The sequence below is a fragment of the Melozone crissalis genome, unplaced genomic scaffold, assembly GCF_028551555.1.
Source record: "Melozone crissalis strain CALT ecotype California unplaced genomic scaffold, PUWL_Pcris_2 ptg000073l_1, whole genome shotgun sequence".
In the NCBI taxonomy this organism is placed as follows: Eukaryota; Metazoa; Chordata; class Aves; order Passeriformes; family Passerellidae; genus Melozone; species Melozone crissalis.
In genome coordinates, this window is record NW_026535850.1 from 6,562,193 (window position 1) to 6,582,238 (window position 20,046).

Consider the following 20,046-nt stretch of genomic DNA (forward strand, 5'->3'; position numbering starts at 1 on the left):
CTAATTCTCAAGGGGACTCATCTAGGTCATCTACTCGTCAGTAGTTTCACCCTTAGGGGGCACTGGGGTAGTACAATTGCACCACAAACTTGAGTATCTGTCCTCAGGATGATGGGGAGTAACATTTAACTGTGGATCTCCCTGGTACTGAAACTCAGCACAAATTTCCATCACCAATGAACCAAGAATTCCAATTCTTGAGGTTCAGATGGTGCTTTAAGAAGATCAGGGGCCCAGTGATGTCAGCTGGTTATGGGATTGGTCTCGTTGGCAGCCTCACACCAATATTTGTCACGACTGGGTATTGGCTACTCCTTGGCTGGCACAGGCACGCCGACCAAAAGGGTTGCAAAGGATTTATCTGGGCTCAAATTGGTCAAACACATGGCGTCTGAGACTGCTGACTTGGCTGAAGCAAGGCAAACATTCATTTTAGGTTGATCTACAGGCATGTATGCATGCAAAAGCAAGCAAGCAAAACCAACAAGTGCCTGTATATCATTTGATCAAACTCCATGTTCCTCCTCAGCTGTTTTTTGGCAAAAGCTTCCCCATCTATTTCAGTTCTCAAGCAAAATTTTTAGCACTTGTTCAGGGACTGGCCAACTATAGGGCACTAAACTGTCCCTCTAACCTTCAATTTTTACAAATTTGGATATCTTAGAATTCTTTTGAACACAATGGACACCACGCTTTTGCTGAAAGTGCTCTACGATAGAAACCATTTTCACAGTCCAAAAATCAAGATCAGACTCAAGATTTGTAGCTTTCACAGGTTGAACAGGATCGTCTGGCATGAACCGTCGCTTCTACATGCAGCTCATGTCTGCGTGCTCATTTCCCTGCTGGTGGAATTGTCGCTGAGCTCTTGTGTATGAGATGGTTTCACGCCCTTCGCGGGGACCCACATAGGTCCGACAGCTTTGCAAATACAAGCGTACCCTTTGCCCCAAGTGATTAGTGGAAATGGTCCTTCAATTTGTCCTAACTCAAGGTTTCTGACCAAAACTGAAGGATTTTCTTTCAATTTTTCCTGTGTGCTGTTTGAAAAGTGCCTAAAAATTGGAGGATTAGTTCCTGCAAATGAGCTATTAAAAACATAAAGACATCTAAAGCTTTGCTCAACCTCATCTGGGATGTTGCTTGAGCCACTCCCCCTTTTGTTGATCTAGAATGGTTTTAGAGTGTGGTGCGTCCTTTCAACAATTGCGTGGTCTGTGTGGGAATAGGGAATTTCAAAAGTGTGGCAAACACCCCAGTCCATCAAAAATGTGGCCAATTTTTGAGCTGTGTATGTGGCGCCATTTGTCAGTTTTCATCTCGTGGGGGATCATTTTGGCAAGCTCTGGGCCCAGTGACACTGACAAGGACAAAAGCAAAAGACGAGAGGCGCTCTCTCTTCCTGGGACCAAAGTCTCACAGCTTTAATGGAGAACAACTCCAGGAGAGAAAGGGAGTGTCCAGGAGAGGAAAGAAGATGTCCAGAGGAGGATAGAGAGCGTCCACCTCATGGCAGGGGATTTGAAACCCTGGGGGAGGAGGGTGGGTAGAAAGGAACTACCATAATTCAACAAATTAAATCACCACACTGAAGTTTTCTGCATAAATTGCTGCACTTGTTGCAAACAAAATCCTAAAATCTCCCCAAACACAACCATGCAGTCCCAAATGACCACAATGTGGGAGAAAAACCACTCAACCCCCCTGTATACCCAAGCACCAGGTGTCACAGGGAGCACCAACCCCTGCAACTAGAAAGTCCACGCACACAGGCTCACTGGGAAAGGAGTATATCTTTATGAGGGGACAGAGTGCTCACTTTTCTCAACACAACACACACCATCCATCACATCAGCATCCACCCACATCATCATCCTCAAACATTCACACACTGAAAACGCAACCACAATTACAACACACAGGAAAAATAGCAGCAATGAAACAGGATTTGCTCAATTCACCCCCAGAATTGCTAGCAGGTCCTTATTGACACAGCAAATCCTTTCTGCCAGCAGCCAGACCCAAACCCAAACTGTACAGGCGTACGTTGTGCACAGGACGTCTCTGTGTGACTTGTGAACAGCCCTTCCACTGCATACACCTTACGGGTTACTTTATACAGAGTTAAATGTTCCCTTTCTCCACAGTCTCAGCAGTCTTCTCTGTCCCCCACGAGGAACAGCTGAGAGCGGAGGTGCCTCCAGGAAAGGAATGTCCTGGCAGCGCCCAGAGACATCCAGAGCTCGGTTGTTCTCGCTGGAGCAGAGAAGCGTTCCTGCCGCGGTCACCAAATGAGGTGTGGAATAGAACTCCCCACAGTTAAAGGTAGAAGGTGGTGTGTTTATTACAGCGCCACGCACACAAGGAGTTGTCTCTTAAAGACATGTGTGAATAATGACTGCCGCTCTACTTATCTAGAAAAGTCCTACATATTCATATAATTCCCAAAACGACTAATACATATTAATTAGGTAACCCCACCTACCCCCTTTGTATTAAAATGTATTATAACTGAGTCCAAAGTTCCCTCATATTTGCGGATTCTTTCACATCACATGGGTTGGTGGGTTTTAAAGCAGGGAATGGTGTCCTTCTGATGAAGCCAAGACGTCTTCCTCAATTTGACCTCTTTCCTTATGACCTGTTGGCAGGCTTTCGCACCCCTTGGCTAAAGCTGAAATTTCGGGGCCCAGGTGCAGGCTACGGTCCTCTTCTTTGTCACAAAGAAATCCGCATCCCATCCTGCTTCTTTAAACATAGTAAAGACAGACAAGTGATATATTACCCTAGCCTTAACTACCTTATCTGCTAAAAATTAACTATCCCTTATTATTTCCACTCTTCTTGCTATACTTTTTCATCCTAACTAAATCTTGCTAAAATTTTAACTCTTCCAGTTCTTTTAAATCCTGGATTCATTGGCCTCATCTCACACACCAGTCATGTGTGAGCCGATGCTGTGACTGGGAAATTCCACTCCTGAGCAGGAGATACAAGGCCTGGTTCTGAGCTGGAAGGGTGAGAAGGATGAGATGCACAGCGTTTTGATCCAGGGGATGTCCTGAAAGTGCACTGCCTACCTGCCCCTGCTGCTGAGCACCACGCTCCACCTCCTTCTCCTGCTCAGCAGATTTTTAGGAATCCAGGACTTGGTATGTATGATTTGCTACTGCAACAAATAGAATGAATTTGCTTTGCAATCCCAGTTTTGTCCTGGGTTATTTTGTGCATGGGTCTCCTCCTGAATCTGTGTCAAAGACTGGCAGGGACTAAAGGACACTCCTATTCTCATGTCAGTAAATTTGGAGAAGTGATTTAAGTATCAATAAGTCAAAAGGTATCAATCAGTAAATCAAATAATTTGGGGGAATATTTAGCCTGTGAGCTTCAGCAAAGTATTGAATATGTCTTAGATCCATGGATACAAACTAGTAAGTGAGATTGCTGGGTGTGCACGTGTTGGGGAAGTGGCTCCCCACACACCCAGTGCTGAGATCAAGGATTGCTTCTCTTCTAACCCTGAGCTGGCAGCAGGGATTGGGCCCTGCTTGGTAACGTTCATTTTGAAGACTTCTGTTGAGCAGGTAAGAATGGTTGAAATGAAATCTTTCCTAGCTGTTTCCCTTTGGTTTACCTGTTTGAGGGTTAAAATTCTGTGCTGCAGGTGTGCTGGGTGTGTGCAGAGCAGTGCAGCCCCAGAAACCCCTTGGCTTGCCCACAAGTTGTCATGCCTTGTTGCCAGGTGTGCCCAGCTGTGGCAGGAGAAGGAGCCCGCAGCGCAGTGGGCACCGTGGCCTGCCCAGCCGGGGCTCTCTGGCACAGAGCAGCAGCAACGCCAGCACCGTTCAACCCGCTCCTGCCTTGGCTTCCCCTGGCACACAGAAGCCTCTGGAAATCAGCACCGCCAGTGGCGTTCCCAGCTTGGAGCAGCTGCTGCTGGCGGGCAGATGCTGCCAGTTCAACTGCTGCCAAAGGGAAAGAAAGGCAGAGATGTACCCGCACCGGAGCCCTGGGCATGTCCAATAAAGGTGCAAATATGTGGGGAGATTTGTTAGGAAGCATTTCAGCTGTGATGCCAACAGTGGCTTCTCTCCTGGTTCTGTGTGTTCTGGATGAGTAATGCAATGGTTGGCTCTGATGATTAAGAAGCAGATGTTATGTGGATGTTCAAATGTGTAGTGATGGTATTGTAATATATCCTCCCATAGTCCTCTTTCCTGTCTCCCTTGTAATTGCCTTGGTAGTCAGGGCGTCTGGGGAGGGCTGGCTTGTGACCATCAGGCAGGGTGTAGCAACACCTGACCTCCAGTCAGGATGCAAGAAAGTAATCTTTACCAATGGACAGCAGAGAAAGAGTTGACTGACAAAACTTTTGGAGGGGCTAAGGGTATAAAAGGCAGAGCATCCTTTTTGTAGATGAGCACATGGCTGCTAGTCACAGAGACTCCCAATGCTGCAAGTTTTCCTTAGTCAGTCTTTTGTTAAGGTTTACTAAACCTTTAAAATGTTAAAAGTGAGAGTCATTTCTCACATGTGCAATGCTGTGGGCCATTTTCTTAGTCTGGCTTCCTTTGCTTGTGTCCCATCTGAGTGCTCAGCTGGGGTACAGGCTGTAGGTCCTTGGGGCACTCTTGGAGTTCCTCTTGGATCCCTGAACAACAAGGTTTGGCCCATGAGGGGATTTTTTGCTGCTTTGTGACAAAGAAGAACTTCCCAGGCTCTTTTGTGTTTGCTGTAGGGAAGGTTGGTTATTGCTTTGCATAAATTCACAGACCAACATGGAGCGTTTGCTTTGTGATGTCAGGGCATGGTTGCCACGTTGTCATAGTGGCATCAGAAGGTTGTCTTGGTGCACGGAAGGCCTGAGTGTCAGAGCAGCCCTAGGCCTTGCTCGCATCAGGAGAACCCTCCTGGTTTGAGCATTGGTCAGTGGGCAGCTGCACTCTGACAGGGCACTTGTTTTTCTAGTGTTGGAGAAAACTTGCACAGCACTGGGACAATGATCCACCATCTGGCCACAGCAGCTTTTGCTGCCTATGGTGTTTGTTTTTCCGCATATTACGTTGCACACTTTGTTCGTAAGTAGAGTTTTCCATTCTACTTCGGTAAGGGTGTATCCTAACCTGGCTTTTGTATGTCTTCCTGCTCTTTCTTGGTGGCTGAGTTTCTGATTTTGAAACAGAAAGAGCATTAGAGTGCCAGTGGTTTGGTAAAGCTCCTGTCAAGAGGTTCAGCTAAAAAGGGGGTGTCTGTAGCCACAGGAGCAGCATTTACAGGGGAACCTGCAGGGCATCCGTTCCCTCCGCAGGGGAGTCTGTGGCAACAGACTATGTCATTTACTCAGGTTGCTGGGACAAGCAAGACAGCTTTGAAAATGTAGACTGGCAGAGCTTCAGGGAAGGCCTTCTAAAAACTCTGCAGTTGTTCCCAAAATTCAGAGAAAGCTTCTTTCTTTTTAAATTTTGTCATTAAAGGATTCGACTGTCTAACTTAATAACCTTTTACTGAGTGCAAAAATAGTTATTCCCTTTGAAAGGAAGTGCAAACTCTAAAGCAGTGAGTGTCTGCTCCTGAACCCTAGAGGTGCTGCTGTGCTCTTCCACAACAGAACTGCCACAGCTCACGGGAATTTTGGGAAGCTTTTCTGGGCAACTGTTTCCTGCAAGTTAATGAGAATTATTATGAGAATTACTGCATGTATCTGATTGGAAAAAAAAAAAGAGTACCTGAAGGAGAGGATTTCAGAAGCTGTTTTATGTGTTTGGTAGAACAGGAGCATTGAGTGTTAAAGAACAATTTGCATTTTCTTGATCATCTTTGTATTCATTTACTGGCTAAACAGGATGAAGTGTAGGAACAGCCAAGAATATTGTTCTGATCCCTTGCTGGCTGGGTGAATAAAATGTGTCTCCTGGAGGGAGGTTGTGAAACGGGAAATCGTACCTGTTTGGGTTGACTTGTTCTGTTGGATTCAGAGGGCCAGGCAGTTTTCTGACAGCAGCTGGTTCGTTTTCCCTTCCCACTACAGGTCACCTGAAGCGTGTATTCAGCAGTGCTAAAGATCCTGAGGTGAGTGAGAAAGGAACATTTCGTGTTCCTGGTGTTGAGGAATTGTAGAGGAAGCTAGGAGCTTGGCCAGTAGCAGTAGACTGTACAGGGCCAGCTAGGAAGGCTGAAAGAAATCCATTGCCATGCCTGAAACAAAAGTAACAAAGGCAGCTATAGATATTTTTAAATTTCCTTCTCAGAGTTTGAAGAACTAAAACCTAGTTTTGAAAAGAGAACCATGCTTGCAGACAGCAGATAGGGATAATTTAATTAAGAGCAATTTCCTGTACAGTTGAATTACATAATTTTAATTTAAAGAGAGTGACTTAGAATCCTATTCCTATCAAATTTTATGATATCTACTTGGAAAATGAGGTGGTAGAAAAGGAAGGCCATCTTGCAATGGTGTCTGCTGTATCTGAAGTGCAATGGGCACCTTTGTGGCTGGGGAGCTGCGTGAGCCAAAAGGACGCAGGGCTGGCGGCCGTGAGCAGCTGAAGATGAGGCAGCGTGGGGCCAGGCGGCCAAGAAGGCCAAGGGCACGGTGGCTGTCCCGGCAGCAGTGGGGCAGCAGGAGCAGGGCAGGGAGCGTGGCCTGTGCTGGGCAGCGCTGCGGCCACAGCTGGAGTGCTGTGTGCAGCTGTGGGCCCTGGGAAGCAGAAAGTCATGGAGGGGCTGCAGCGAGTGCACAGAAGGACAGGGGAGCTGGACAAGGGGGTGCAGCACAAGGCCAGTGAGGAGGTGCTGAGGGAGCTTTAGCCTGGAGAATGGGGGCTCATGATTCTGCCTTCAGGCAGACTTCCATAGATCCCTGCCTTAGATCCATAGAGCCAATGCTCAGCACAAGGGCTGCTTCCCTGCCAAACATCTCTTCACTGCATCCAAGTGCTTTAGACACTGGAGTAGGTAACACTTTCATATTTTGTTTATTTGTTTGTTTGCTCAAAGGAGAAGCCTTGTGTAATTTCTCTTTCTCCAGGGAGCTTTTTCTCAGTTTTTGCTGCCCTTTTCCAGCACTGGCAGAAACACATCACTTTCAAGGTTAATGGCTCCCGTGTCTTTTGGCAGCCCAGGGAATCAGTGTGTGTTGTGTTTGGGAATTGAGCAGGAAATCAATGCCCTTGCATTCCACCTGGCGCTCAGGGATCAGAGGAGCTGGGGTGGGCTGGGCTGCATTTCTGATTCCAGCCACTTTAGCACCATCAGTGTGGTCGAGTCCAAGAGAAGAACTTGCCTGAGCACAGATGCACAAAGAGTCCAGTTCCCAGTGCAATGCTCTGGGTGTCTGGTTGCATTCCATAAGGACCTACATGCTCCAGATTCCCCAAGAGTGTGCTTTTTTGAAGCAACAGGAGAGCAATCTCAGGATTGTAGTTGAGTGGGGCACTGGCTACCAAGTTCCGATGTGTGTAGCAATAGAGAGGACAGTAAAGAGAGATTTCAGTAATGAGATCTGTCTGTCTATCTATGTATCTATGTATGTATGTATCTATGTATGTATGTATCTATCTATCTATGTAACATTTACATGATTGAATCTTCCTTGCTCTGGTCCAAGGCAGTTGGAGGTGCAAAGCTCACCTAAAGCATCCCTTTCAGGAGAGGATTAGAGGCATGCTCCCTCGACTAATTCTGAGCAGGCAGAGATGTTTTCCCCTCCAGATATGGTGGTTTTTTTCCATCAGAGTTGTTTTCCTCCTCCGGCCTCTTCTGCCTTCAAGTCCCCAGTTAATTCTATAAATTTCTGCCTGTCCCAGAGGTGCAACAATTCCATGTTTAGGTGGTGTTTGGTGACTCTGGTCACACATGCTTTATGTGACACATGGTTTCCTTCACTGGCATCCCCAGGGCTGCGTAAGTGTATTCGTTCATGGGGCCTTAGGAGAGTCTTCTCTTTCCCTCAGCAGCAGCAGCAGCAGGGAGCGGTGGCAGGGTCAGGACGAGGAAGAGGTGCCTGCCCTGGCCCTTTGCTCCCGGGCCCCAGGCCAGGAGGGCTCTGGCTGCAGCAGGGCGCTCTTCGGGCAGCCCCTGGCAGCCTCTGCATGGAGCACAGCACGCTGCCCCGTCCTGCTTGTGCCACTTTTCTTCAGCACTACCCTAGCTCCTCTTCACAAGGAAAAAACTCCAGCAATCTAAAAAGAGATTCAAGTACAGTTCTACCTGCCTTTGCATTGTAGTTCAGGGCATGTATTTTTTGGTCTATAATTTCATGATTTTTATGAAAACATGCATTCATGTCTTCACATTTTTGTGGTTTTAATTATTCATATACCTAAACACTCCATTTTAAACTCTTGATTTATTGCAGTTGGTAATTTTGAGGTAGTATATTTTAAAATGCCACAAAACAACACCTTTTGGGTAGTTTTTCTCACTCTTAAAAAAAAACCCCATACGCCATTTTAGTTTCTGTCTCTCCAAGTTGGTTCATATCGGCCTATTTTAAATCAGGGCTACAATACTTTTATAGGATTGAGAGAGCTCCAATTAAATGCACACAAGTGATTCCTCTTGTGGAATATCATGGCCCCACCGTAAAGCTTCTATTTACTTTTTTTTCTTCATTAGCTCAACTGCAAACACACGTTCAGTTGCAAACTTACACAAGATGAGCAAAATCAAAATGATGTGAGGGGCCTTTGGGAGCTCCTTGCTGATCCTTCTGCTTCTTCGGCTGAGCAAGGCTCTGATCCAGGCAAAGAGATTGCACTTAGTGCTACACAACCATTTGGCTGGAACTTGCTGATTTCTAGGAACAGCTGGAGGCCTCTCTCTCCCCAGGATGTTTTGGCTGAGCCAAGCTTTGCTGGGTTTTGGCTGCAAATACCATTGCCCTTGCTTTCTTCTATCCACAAGTACCATGGCTGGGCAAAAACTGCCATGTGGGCCATCTTCCAAAGGCACTCTGGTCTGGAGTTTGTGAATGAACGAGAGCCTCATCCACTTCCAAACCACAGGAAAAAAATCAGGAAAGAAAACTTCCCATCCTTAACAAACAACTGACAATTCACAAGGGGATCTAGAGCTTCTTTACGCAATGAAAAGGAAGGCAATCTTCCAATGGAGTTGTGCTTTCGGGAGTTTGTCTTCTGACTCCAACTCCCAGCTGGCACTGGAAAAAGTCACGTCTCTGCAAGTGTCAGTGCCTTCTGTCTGCCATCAGTTGTTTTGCTGCAACAATCAGAACAGGCATCAGGCTGGAGAGAGGCTCAGCTGATGCTAGGAACAGGAGCTGCCCCAAGGAGAAAAAAGACATGAACTTTTACCTCCCAAACCCATCTCCACAGAGGCTCAAGCAGGATTCCTCTGGTTCCCAGAAATACAAAGAAATAGGGCTGAGAAGACCCTTTGCAGCTATGTGTTCATGCCCAAGACTATGCTGATGCCATTTGGGTTTTGCCTTTTTTCTTTTCTGTCTTTTCTGTATTCCTTGCACATCAATTTAGAGCTCTGTAGGCTACTCGATTTGTGACTACTTTTCCCAGTCCTTTTCCATGGCCCTTGCCTAAGCAGAAAGACAAACTTCCAGAGCTCCAAGCGCCGGGGGGTAGAAGGCCCCAGTGTTATCTTGGTTCTTCCTGGGACAGACCCCTGCAGGAAGCTGGTGGACTCACCATCCCTGCAAGCCTTTGAAAGAAGACTGGATGTGGCACTCGGTGCCGTGCTTTAGTTGAGGTATTAGGCCACAGATTGAACTCGATCATCTTGAAAGTGTCTGTCTTCCAAGCCAGGGATTCCGTGATTCTGTGACTGAGGAAGCTTTTACTGCAGCCCTGCAAAGGGCTGCGGGGGCCCTTGGCCAAGGACGGGGATCAGGTCTCATGGAAAAGAAGCAAAGGGCTCAAGGCGAAGGCTGACAGGGCAGAGCCGCCCCAGCGCGGCCCAAAGCGAGCCTCATGTCCTCCTCCTCAACCTGCGCCCCCTGCGCTGCCCTTTGCGGCGCTGGCAGCTCCTCTGGCTGCGGGGTTCCAGGGCGTTCTGGGGGCCGGGCCCCTCGTCTTCGGGAAGCGCCGGAGCCTCGGAGGCGAGCGGCTGCTGCTGTGGCCGGCAGGGGAGAACTGCAGCTGCGGCCCCCGGCACGGCGAGCTGCCGCTGTGGCCGGCTCCTGCCGCGGCTCCTGCCTCTGCTCCGGCCTCTGCTCCTGCCCTAGGCGCACAAACACGGCCGAGGGCTGCCCGGCAGCTCCGTGCCGCTCTGCAGCGGGCCCGGCCGGGCTGCTGCTCTCTGCGGCCTCTGCCCGCCGCTGCCGGCCCCGCCGCGCTCCCGCCTGCCTCTGCTGCAGCCGGGCTCACACGGGAGGCAGCACATTGCGGCCGACTCGGAAAAGCCCTGCCCGCAAACCGCCCGCCACGGCCTCGGCCGCAGGGCACAGGCTGCCGGCGTCCTCGCAGCTGCGAGCCGGCCCGGGCCGCCTGCCGGCCTCGGCCACAGCTCCCGCCTGTGTCTCCATGGCCGCGGCTGCTCGGCACGGCGGGCTGAGCACAGCCAGCGCCAGCAACATCTCCTCACGGGCCCGGGCCCTGGGCGCTCCGAGCCCGCCCTCCCCCGAATCCCAGCCATGAGGGGCTTGGCGTCCCAATGCATCCCCTGGGGACAGCAGAGTCGGCCGCTGAGCTCAGCCCATGGTGACACCACCAAGTGACCAATGGAAAATTCACCAAATCCTCATCAGAGACAAGAGAAAACTCCCATGGTGCCTGACAGCCTGAAGGAACTGCCAATTCCAGATCATTCCATCCATGTATGAAATGAGGCTTTTGCATTAAAGCAGAAAAGAGTTATCGAAAAGGAGAACAGGAACAAACAACAAAGTTATTTGGACTCATGCTTCTTGTGTCTGTTAGAAAGGCCAAGAAAATGCACTCCTTGCTCTTCTGACACAGCTCTCTGTTCCTGATGTGGGACAGCGAGTGCTGATGATGTGCAGGAGCTGATGCAAGGGACAGGGACGAGGATGCAGCAGGCACAGTGCCAAGCTGACAGAGGGATGATCTCTGGCAGTGGCACTGAAGAAGAAGAGTTTGCAGGCAGCACAGAAAATGGCTCTTTGTTTCACCTCTTCTTTCAGTGCTGCTAAGAATGTAGCCTGGAGCAAGCTGGGAACACCAGAGCATGGACCCCTTTCCAGGCAGGGCTGCATCAGACACAAACCAGCAGGGGACTGAGGAGCCCCTGGGCTGGCAGTGAGCAACCTCGGGCTCTGCTCACTGCTGCTGGCATTTTCTATTGAACCATCTCCAAGGACTTCTGTTGTGCTCTGTATTTCTAAGGGTTTTCCCCCTTGGTTTTTTTTTGTTGTCTCCTGCACCTTTTTTTCTCCATATTTTCCTATCCTGTCAGCAGCAGCCCTTGTCCAGAACTGGCTCTAAAATATCAGCAAAGTAGCTAGGAACAACAATGGGTGGAATCCTGTGGCTCAGGAATTCATATGCCAGAGCCCTGCCTGTGCCTTATGCTTTGTCAGAACCTCCTTCTCTGTGCAAAACTAGGGATTAAGGGAGTTTTTTTGCCAAAGAGCTCCTGAGAAGCAAATGTTGTGCTAGGTTTCTCAGGAGTGTATCCGTTAAGTTCATTGCCGGCAAACAGAAAGTAAGGCCAGGGTAGCAGAGCAGCTGGGAGCTGGTCACTCCCTGCAAAGGGCTGGTGTAGGATGTGGGAACACCACGTTCCAGGAGGGGCGAGCAGGGTCAATGTGCTCAAGGTGCTGCCAATGAGGCTTGGGTTCACTTAGAGAACAATCAGGGCTGGTGAGCACTGCAAGATCCAGCTGCAGTCCCCATCCACGTCCCTTTCAGTGATGGCTTTAGGGTGTCTGCAGCCTGGATCCAGAGCGCCCTGGGGGGCTCCTGAGGCTGCCTTTGCACTCAGGGTGAGGATGCCCAGGGGCCCCTGATGCCGGCAGTGGGGACCAGGGCTGGGGCTTGTGGCCTGGCAGGTGTGGCTCTGGGGGCTGTGACATGCCAGGGCATGGGTCACTGTCACTGCCCTCTGCAGCCCTGACTAGCTCTGTGATGCTCCAGGGACAACAGCAAGAGTGGGGATCTGGCTAGGTTAGGGTTTTGCCTGAGCCAGAACCTCTAGGCCAAATGCCGAGACGTAGAGACCCCTGGAGGACCGAGTGAAGGAAGCAGAGGAGGCTCTTCTGCGGTGTGAAGTGCAGCAAATTCATCAGGAGAGGCAGGGGAAAGGTTCTGCAGGCAAAAATTCCCAAAGGGAACAGATGGTCAGAGAAGCCCCAGCACCTCTGTGCACGGGTTTTTAAAATCTTTCAAAACAGGGCGTGGACACCATATAGTAACCAATAAACGACTCTTGGGGTGTGGTTTTGAGGGCTACAACAAATCAGAACAAGGGGAAGAGAGAGCGTTGGGATAGGGATTGGATCTTAGGGTGAGGGACAGGGAACTTTCTGGAACAAAGGGTAGGGTTTGGGCTGAGGGATAGGGCAAAGGGGCCGGGTTGTCTTGACAGACAGGGAAAAATCTGGTGAGGAGGGATGGAATTCCTTGAGAGACACTTGGGTAGGAGGGGATAACACAGGGGAGAGACTAACTCTAATAACTCAGGGAACACTTGAGCATACCACTATATAACAGAACATTTGGCTCAATAAACTACCACACTGCAACACAGAAATTCAGGCTTTCGGCAGCTGAGAGGTGGCACTATTAGAACCCGCAGCAGCTGGTGAAAGCCATCTCTCTCCTTCAGGTTCTTGCTGTGTGAGAAGGTGCTGCGAGTTGTGGTGGCTGCACTCCCCCTTTGCTGGGAGGATGATCTGTACCAGGGCAGAGCAGAAAGCTGCCATGGTGAGCAGCACATGCTCGGAGCATTACAGTTCAGAGAATGGCACTGCCCTTGAAGGGCAAAAAGCTTGAAAGCATAGAATTCTGTGCGGAACCATTGCACAAATTTTCTCTTCTAGAACATGCCCTTTTGTGTATACTGTAGATGAATACTCCAGGTTTTATGGAATACATGGGGTTTTTTCTTAAGGTTTTTGGGAGAACTCTCAAGTTGATTTCTGTTTGTATTTTACATCCAGCATGCATACAGGTTTTTTAAATTATTATATTTTTCTTTAGTAAATACTTAGGGAACAAATACCTAAGCATTTTTTAATCCTTTGGGATATTGTGACTAATATTCTTAGAAAGAAAACCTGGTTGAACAAGTGTGAAAACACAGAGAGAGGGAAAACAATATAAAAGTCTTTTAGAACAGGGCGTGTAATAAGGACTGCAGAACTGAGTAATTCCTCCAAGGGCAGAATTAGCAAGATATATTACCAAGAGTAACCGCCAAGATACTTCCTTAAGCCAAAGGAAATGTGACCTGCAGCCATACTAAGTAGAGCCAAAGCAAATGAAAACCTTTGGAAAAGAGGGAATTTTTCCAGTGACATCAGTCTGTGATAAATAGGTATGATTTCTGCTGATAAATATTGAAACAGGAATTAATATTGATACAGTAATTAATATTTGAGAATAATAAAATAGTTTAAAGTTGTAATGCCAAAGAAGAGAGGGAGAGGAGGGGCTCCACCCACCCTTCCCAGCAGATGTTCTCAAGGACCACAGGAAAGAAGCTGAAGATACAGTTTCTAAAAATGACCAAGAACCGGGTTGGATCCCAGAAAATGCTAATTATAAGGGATTTATTGCCTTGATATGTAGATGCAGTGATACGTTAGTCTTGGCTTACATTGTACTGGCTTGGTGCGCCTGTGTAACCCAAAGGTGAATTAAAGGACAACGAAGAAGACTACAGAGCCTTCATCAGTGACGACCTCCAAAGACTTGTGCGACCACCAAACTGAGTGGTGGCACATGCATGGTAAAGGTGGTAATGAAGGGGGAGATAGAGATATGACGAACCAAAAATGGGAGGAGATGGAATTGACACATAGCATATAAGGGGTGACTTTCACTTGGCAAGCTTGTACGTGAAGTGGCAAGGGTCATTGAACCCCACACTCTGTACCCGCGGTTGTTTTTGCTTATGTGCTCTTATTTGAGCCAAATTATCCCTTATTTTAATCAAATTATATTGTATCCAATTTTATATATTTTTTTATTTTAACTATTCAAATAGCGACTACTTTTAATATTGTTTGGGGTTTTTTTATGATGGGATAATTGGGCAAACATAACAGCTTCACAGTTAGAGCTGTACATATGTTCTGATCTTTAGATACAGTTTTGAATTAACGTGTTTTGATTCTGTCTTTAAGTTTTGATGACATATTTTTAATTCTATATTTTTTTTGATGATGACAAAAAGTAAATAAATAAACAAAATTGAAAAAACCAAAAGGAGAATGTGAGACCAGGACCTGCTAGCCTAGAGATTATGGGAGTGCAGCTCACTCAATGTGCCAGCGTCTCACCACATCCTTTCCACATTGGGCCTCTCCTCCTCCTCTTTGGCCATGTTTTCTTTGTGTCATTTGTGCTGCTCTTTGTTACTTGGCATTACAACAGAGTCACCTGTTGACCTGTTTGAGGGACAAGGGATCCAAAAGATCCTGTCTAGTCAAAGGTGTGTTCTGTGCTCACCAAGGGCCTGAGCAAAGCAACCAAGAGAAGTGTGCCCAAATCCCAAAGCTTTGCTCCTTTGCAATCTCCCACAGATCTGGCTCACAGGTGTCTTCAATCACAATTCCATACGTAAGAAGAGGTCATGTATTTCACTGGGAAAAGATGCACTGCTTTGGAAAAGCCACCTGTATGTATATTACTGGGGACAGCAGTGCAGCTGTGTTGTTTGCCCCTCGTTTGCAGAAGGATGAGTGCACTGGGAGGCCAATAACGAGTGACAAGGGTTCCTCCAATCTGCACTGCAGCCTGGCTGCCATTCAGCCCAGAGCTAGGGGATCATTTGTTCCCATGGACCAGTGCTTGCCAGTGGAATGAATTCCTGCACAGCTGGAAGAAGCAATTCTGGATTCAGCTCCAGCTCTTGGTGGGCTATATGATCATTGACAATGCTGCCCATCCAGAAATTATTCTGCAGTTTCCTTTCATAGTCATTTGAAACTTTGAAACTTCACATTTTAATTTGCTTTGCTTTAGGGTAAAACACTTCTGGGCCCAGTGCAAGCTGTAACCTTTTGACAGCAAAATCCTCATGGTTGCCAGCTTCTGTTGTCACACAATGTCACCTGGCTGCATGTGCTTGCTTAGCTCTGGGTCTAGTCCCGGCCTAGTAAAGCCCAGGCAGGGTGGCACGTTGCAAGGAAAACTGGTCTGTGAGCTTATGGTGTTGCCATCAGCAGCAGTGTGAATGTGCCCTTTGGGGATTCCTCTGGAGACAAATTTAGTGACCTACTCCATGCCACAATATTACCTTAGATCTTTCTGCAATATCCTAGAAAAGGCTGTGAAACTTCACATCTCCTTGCACACCCACTGTTTGAATAGGGGCATTTTTGTCCCTCCTCAAAGTCATTGCTCTTAAACACCAGAAGCATGAACATCCACCAACAGGAATGATGCATGGTCCTGCTGCTGCTGCTGCTTCAGAGGACTGGGCAGTGCAGACCTGGGTGTTACCAATATGAGCACATAATTAGCATTTCATGCTCCTTCAAGCTGTCCAGATCCCAGGGCTTTTTGTTTCAAAGCAGCCACTGCACCATCTCTAGGGAAGAACAGGAAATGGGAAACAGTGACTGCCAGCCTTGCAGGGGTGTGGGGGAAAACCTGAAGTGCCTGCATAAAAAGATGAATGGGAAGAGTGTAATTGCCAAAGCAAATGCTTTGTTAGGATAGCAGGAGCAGTTCTTTACTGCATGCTTGCATGAAGATCATTTGGGATCTCCTTTTTGTGTCTCATGCAGAAAAGGAGCTCTTAATAATAGCACGCTACTTAAACCAGATTGGGATGTAGCTCTGTAGTGGTTCACAATGAAGCAGACTGCCTGCTGTGTCACTGCCAGCCCTGCTGAGCCTGCGAGGGACTGTAGTGTATCCCATGCCTGTTTTGCCTCCAAGCAAAGCTTGGTTTTCCTTATAGGTGTGGAGTAAATACAAGAGTAATAAAATGGACAATTAAACTGGCCACTTTGGAGGATATGCTCATGCTTTCACACATCAGTCTTTCACCTCACACTCTCAAGGCTTCATACTCATCATGAAATATTTTAACAAAAAAAACCTCAGCTCCCATGTTACATCTGAATAAAATTGCACAAGATCATCAAGAATTCTGCTGTCAGGAACAAGACAAGAGCCTTCCAACACTCACTTGCAGCTGTCCTGGATTGCTGCAGCCCTTTGTGAAAAGCTGCTGCAGACAGAGTGTTTGGAGTTGGTTTGGGCCTTTATGAAAGATCTGTGGAGCAGTGTGCAGGGCTCTCCTGGCAGGAAACTGTTTGTCCAAGCCCAGGGACACGGTGCCGGCAGGAGCGGAGCGGCCCCGCTCCCAGCCCGAGAGTCTGTGAGCTGAGCCACGCCGGGGAGAAAAGGCAGCGAGGGGCTCCAGCCCAGCTGCTTCACTGCCCTGCCCGCTCCATGGAGCTCTGCCATGGGAGAAAGCCGACGCCGGACGAGCCCCCGAGCTTCCATCAGCTGCTGGAACTGCTCCGTGACAGCTCCTGTTCTTCCCAAGAGAGCCCGGCGCCTTCTTGTAACGCGTGTCATGGGGGGATTCTGTTTGTTAATAAACTGTTGGGGGTTTTCACTTTCATCTATTAGTAATAATTTCCTATTGCTGGAAAGGGATTGTTGGAACACTTTAGAGGAAACAATTTATTGCACAATATCCTGTTTGAAGTTGTCTCAAACTGTGAGAGACAGATGGCTTCACACAGGAGCATCCCCAAGGCTGCTGAGGGGAAGGCACAGAGGAAGACAAACCCAGTATTTCTGAGGGAACTCCTTGACACCAAACCAACCTGAGTTGTCAAACAGCAGACCTGATGTTTCGAGACATGGGCCACAGGGGAAACCTTTCAGTGTGTTTGGTCCAGGCTGGGTTATGCTCGAGGCAAAGGTGTGTCAGTGTGTTGGATAATACTCTTTTCTTGACCTAGAGACAGGGACACTGAGAGGTGTTTTAAAAACTTTTATCTTTTATTCCATTTTCAGTCTCATGAGAAGGGTGAGACAATACAGATGTTATAATTCACGCCATCACAATTAGAAGCCAACTATTTTCTAATTACAGTATTTCTTGGTCTATCAGCTTTTTGCCATGCCATGTTGTAGATGCCTTAAAGCCAATTATTTAAAACTACCTCTTGTGTGTCCCACTACAATGCATCTTTCATAGCTCTGTTTTTCCAAAATCTTATTTGCAAGGCCATCTTTTGAAATTTTTTTCCAGCTCCATTTCTCTCTCAACAATATCTGTCGTATTCCATGGCACTTTTAAGTTAGCATTTCTTGTCTCAAGATTTATATACAGATTCATATTTTGTGGGCCTTCTATTACGCCCTAAAAGCTTTCTAGATATCCATTTCCCACATCAGTGCACTTGGCTCCTTCTCTCCTCATTGTGCCTGGCAAGCACAGGAGCCCAGAGCTCCTGCAGAACCCATCACAGCACTCAGTGGGAGCAAACTTTTGTCCAGTCTTCACCTGGAGCTGTGGTGCCCAGCATTCCACCACATTGGAATGAGGAACTGTTCCTGCTCTTTCAGAAGGAGCTAAGGAGGTTTGGCCTTCAGATCAATTGTCTGCAGGCTCCTGCAGTGCCTGGTGCTGCTCCCTTGCCAGAGGCACCCCAGGCCAGGGGGGCACATCTGGGCTGCTGTGTCTGCCTCTGGGGCTCCCTGTTCTGGGCAGTGAGGAGGAGCTGCAGAGGCTCTGCAGGACTGACAGGATGGGCTTTGGGGCTGGCAGGAGAAGCTGAGGGACCTGGGCTGCTGGAGCTTCTGCAGAGGAGGTCCAGGGCTCATTCTGCAACTGCTCCAAGGGTGGTTTCAGAGAATCCCAGAATCAGCAAGGCTGGAACAGGCCATGGAGATCATCAAGTCCAACCTGTGCCCTGACACCACCTTGTCTCCCCTGAGCCTCCTCTCCTCCAGGATAAACAACTCCAGCTCCCTCAGCCACTCCTCACAGGACTTGTGCTCCAGACCCCTCCCCAGCCTTGTTGCCCTTCTCTGGACACGCTCCAGCCCCTCCATGTTCTTCCTAAATTGGGGGCCCAGAACTGGACACAGCACTCGAGGTGCTGCCCAAGCAGTGCTGAGCACAGGGGAAGAATCCCTGCCCTGCTCCTGCTGGCCACACCATTCCTGATCCAGGCCAGGAGCCATTGGCCTTCTTGCCCACCTGGGCACACTGCTGGCTCATGCCCAGCCTGCTGTCCATCAGTGCCCCCGGGTCCCTTTCTGCCTGGCTGCTGTCCAGCCACTCTGTCCCCAGTCTGTAGAGCTGCAGGGGTTGTTGTGGCCAACATGCAGGGCCCGGCACTTGGACTTGTTAAACCTCACCTTGTTGGGTTTGGGCCTTGGATCCAGCCTGTCCAGGGCCCTGTGCAGAGCCCTCCTACCCTCCAGCAGACCCACACTCACACTCATCTTGGTGTCATCTGCAAATTTGCTGATGCTGGACTCAGTCCCCTCATGCAGATCATCAGTGCAGATATTGAAATCCACGCTGGCTGGCTCTGACCCCTCGGCCATCCTGTGGGTGCCCTGGGATGGCTCTCAGGGTGATCTGTTCCAACACCTTGCCAGGCACCCAGGTCAGGCTGACAGGCCTGGAGTTCCCCAGCTCCTCCTTCCAGCCCTTCTTGAGGATGGGCTCACATTGGCACCTCCAGTCATCTGGGACCTCCCTGCTGAGCCAGCGCTGATGGTAAATGATGGAGAGCAGCTTGGGGAGCTCATCCACAGCTCCCTCATCCCCCTGGGATGGATCCCATCTGCTCCCACACACCTGTGAGCATCTGAGTGGCTCAGCAGGTCACCAACTGCTTCCTCCTGGATTACAGGGGGCTGTTCTGCTCCCTGTGACCATTTACCAGCTCAGGAGAACTCTTGTCCTGAGGACAGCCTGTCCTAATATTGAAAATTGAGAGAAACAAGATGTTAAGTAGCTCTGCCTTCTCCTTATCTTTAGTTACTATATTCTCCACTGCATCCAATAAAGAGTAGAGGTTCTCCTTATCCCATGTTTTGCTATTAATTTAATTGTGGAAACATTGTCTATTTTTTTTTCACAGAAGTGGTCAGGTTAAACTCTAATTGAGCTTGCACCTCTTAACTTTTTTTGTGCATGACTTTACAACATCCTTAAACATTTCCTAAGCTGCTTGACCTTCTGTCCAAAGTTGATGCACCTCTTGAGTTACCCTTGAGTTCCCACAAAAGCTCCATGGGCAGCCAGGCCAGTCATTTTCCTCACTAGCTCATCTTCTGCCATGCTGGGACAGGCTGCTCCTTCCTCCTTACAATTACTTTCATGAAATGTGTCCATTCTTCCTGGACCCCTTTGTTTGTAAGGGATGTTTTCCTTAAAAAAAAATCAGTGCCTGATTCATTACTCCCCAAATCTGCATCCTAAATAGGCCAAAGTCTGCCCTTCCTAATTCCAGTGCTGCCTCTCCTTCTTTCACAGAACATTGAAAACTTGATTATTTCATGGTCACTGTGCCCCAGGCAGCCTCCGAGCCCCACATTTGCCGCCAGCCCTTCTCTGTTTGTGAACAGCAGCAGACAGAGCTTTCCTTGGCAGTGGGAGTGTTACCAAAAATTCAGTAAAATATAAAACTCCTTAACCCCAATGCAGCATTAAAAAGCAGCATTATTTATTCAGGGGAATGCACAGGGGACAGCTCCTCCCAAAGCCCTGCAGGCTGAGTAAAGGAAAGTTTCTGTTTATATTCTGTACCTTGCATACATATTCATTAATTGTCCCAGACTAAATATACATCTGATAATCATTTTCCCCAAATCATTAATGTATTTCCCTTCCTCTGTTCTCCTGGGGGTCTCTCTGGTGGTCCCTGGTGGTCGTGGACCCCGATGTTCCAGTGGGCCTGGC